Genomic DNA, 3125 nt, shown 5'->3' on the forward strand with positions numbered 1-3125 from the left:
TTATTGTTTGTATGCCTTTGAGATCACAGGAATGCCTTTCAATATAAAAATCGAGTAGAGGCCAATACGGGCGAATGTGACTCCATGACTCACTTCGTACCATCATCCCCGATCCTCCTTTCGTGGTTCCGAACCATATGGAGTTAATAATCTCATGGATTATGAATGGAGTGTAACCTTCACGGGTCAATCGTTGTTGCCTATCGTTGTCCCTTATCGTGGTTGCCTTTTTATGATCCGTGAACGGTTTACAAGTTCCTTAAAAACTTGTTGGCGGCTCCCTACTTTATTTGTCCCTATTCGTAATGTCAATTCCCACTTCCTATGAGTGCCAAGCATATTCACAACATGCTTTTAACGTAGGCGCACTTCAAACGACGCCTACAGTACCCAACAAAGAAAAGATGTGGGAGTATGTTTTGGTAAGTTATTAACACTTCTTTTATTATACTTTACTTTTTAAATTATAAATTCATATATACATTTAAATTATGAAATTTTTATCTACAATATTTTACTGAAGAAGGAAAGGAGTGGGTGTTAAAAACCATTGGTGCTGCATGGAGGATACATAAATGTCGATTAAAAAAGAACATTTCTATAAGTACAAGGACAATAAAACCAGATGGAAGAATTGACCTAAACGTATTCCTGATGATGATTTCAAACTATTGTTAGCTTTATGGAACAAGAGAATAGAGCAGGTAGCTAATTTTATACTGCTAAGTAGTTAACATTATCAACAACATATCTTTTCAAGTAATGCTCTGCTTTCAATTTATACATAGGAACGCTCTTCAGCAAATCAAATGCGTTGCAAGTCTCAGAAGAATATGCACAATGCAGGGCCAAAAAGTTTTGCTAGGATACGGGAAGAAATGGTAGAATATCATTTAACTTTTTATCTTTTTATAGGCTATGTTATGTCATTATAGCTACTGAAATTGGCTTATTTATTTAAAGTTATTGTGAACTCATTCATCGTGCACCAACCTCTGAATTTATTTTTATTTGTCATTCAATAGAAAAATGAAGATCCTAATAAGGAGTATCCTTCCTTAGCTCAACTATTTGAGCGTACTCGTAAGAGAGATGAAAACAAAACATGTGCGGACACATATGAAGATACAAAAAAAAATTGTAAGTTAATTTAAATCATCATCCTTTACTTATGTATTTATGCATTTATTTGGAGCTGATGTATACCTTATTGTATGTAATGTTTGTGCAATTATTATAAAACTTTATAGGATGCAATGAAGAATTATCGTCCCCCTGAAGATGGAAGTGGCATTAAGGATGCTTATTTAGCTGTTATGGGTAACGAGTATGCTGGGCGTCGACGACTTTATGGTAAAGGTGTTACTAATAAGATTTTAAAGAGGACTTCAACTTCTGGGGTATCCTATGTAGTGCCAGGAGAGGTTATAGATTCATTGAGAGCTGAAGTTACTGAAATTGAAAAATCACAATTAAATGATATGAGAAAGGAGCTTGAAGAAGAGTATGAGAAACGAAAGACAGAGCTTGAAGCAGAGCATGTGAGGAAAATGGAAGAATTTGGAAAACAAAAGGAGACAATGGTTCAAGAAGTTCTAGAGAAGCTTATTTCCAAATTGCCACCAAGTGTTGTTAAAGATTTTCTAACATAATGGTTTTGTACAAAAGGTACGTGTACGTAAGCATTTTTTATATAAATGTATTGCTTTTGTCATATAAAGTAAACATGTCAACCCTTAGATTAATAACAACCTTGTATAAATCAATCATTAAAAAAAAAATCCCTTGTATAAAGTAACTAACTCTACATCAAACTGACTATTAATTTTAAGTTTTATACTCTAAACACATACTAATCTAGAAGAATAAATAAGCTGAATGTCATTGAATGTTACATAGTCAAGTTTTATACTATTGAATGTCACTTATGTTTTTAATGAACTTATTTTTTATTATATGTGGAGATATGTGGAGATCTTAAATGTAATATTTTCCATTCATGTATTATAATTTTTACCCTTTATTTTATTTTATTTTTTTTTTGAAAAAAAAAACAAATTAATTTTTCAAGAATATATTTTAGTGCCCACATCAAATGCTTTATTTGAAATAATTTTTTTTTGTAATTATTGCTATTGAAAATTTTCAAAAAAAGTCATTACATTTTAAGTGATGATGTAATAATATAGCTAGGTATATTATATTTATATCAAATTATTGATTATATTCTGAATTGTTTGTCACAGGTGCCCTATATTATTATGGTGTCGCTATTGGATAAAATGGAGTTGATGGAAATCACATGATTATTAGATATCTTGTTGGCACTACTTTTGCTAAAAATTACAAAGTACCATTTTGAATGATGATGTAATGAAAAAAATTATTACACTATTTATGTTAATGCAAAGTACTGTAAATTGCCATGTACAATATTTGACAATTTGGGCTAAATACAATATTTGTATGAATGTGTAAACAAAGAAAATTAAACTTTAATTATAGTATTAGAATTATTGTTCTTATTACTAAATTATCTAAAGTGTTGCCCTTGAATACACAAAGTGTTGCAAATATATGGAGGGAAATTTGAAAACTAAGTGATGCAATACGTCAGAAAAACGTTGCATATTTATGGCATCAAAATTTATCAAAACATTGCATTTGCTAAAGAAAGTGTTGCCATTGCAGTTATTCACAAATATAAAAAGTGTTCCATCAGATTAATAAAAATGTTGCATTAATAAAACGTTGCACTTGAGAAATTTTGCTTACATTTGGTGCAATAAAATGTTGCAATAGGCTAATGCAATGGGACCTAAGGCAGCACTAAATAAAACGTTGCATTTTTCTTTGTGCAACATTATTATAGGCTAGTGCAACAATTATTCAGCGTTGCATTAGTTTTATTTTGTAGTACTCTTTGGTCTATGGAGTTGAAGCTGTACAACCAATAGAACTCGAAATCCCTTCTCTTCGAATCGCATTGGAAAGCCAACTAGATGAAGTCGACTGGATTAGAGCAAGATATGATGAACTAGTCTTACTTGATGAAAAACGCTTGGCAGCTTTGCATCATGTCCAAACCTACCAACAGCGTATGGCGCGACATTTTAATAAAAAAG

The 3125-nt window shown here is 31.4% G+C and overlaps 1 long non-coding RNA gene across 1 annotated transcript; it reads left to right on the forward strand.

Moving 5' to 3' along the window:
* The first annotated feature begins 312 nt into the window (after window positions 1–312).
* LOC110724022 lies at window positions 313–2517 on the forward strand. The gene is made up of 6 exons (XR_002511814.1): window positions 313–422; window positions 524–704; window positions 789–881; window positions 1026–1140; window positions 1251–1668; window positions 2247–2517. It is a non-coding gene; the product is annotated as an uncharacterized LOC110724022 (long non-coding RNA).
* The last annotated feature ends 608 nt before the right edge of the window (window positions 2518–3125 follow it).

This window comes from Chenopodium quinoa, unplaced genomic scaffold (assembly GCF_001683475.1).
Source record: "Chenopodium quinoa cultivar QQ74 unplaced genomic scaffold, ASM168347v1, whole genome shotgun sequence".
NCBI lineage: Eukaryota > Viridiplantae > Streptophyta > Magnoliopsida > Caryophyllales > Amaranthaceae > Chenopodium > Chenopodium quinoa.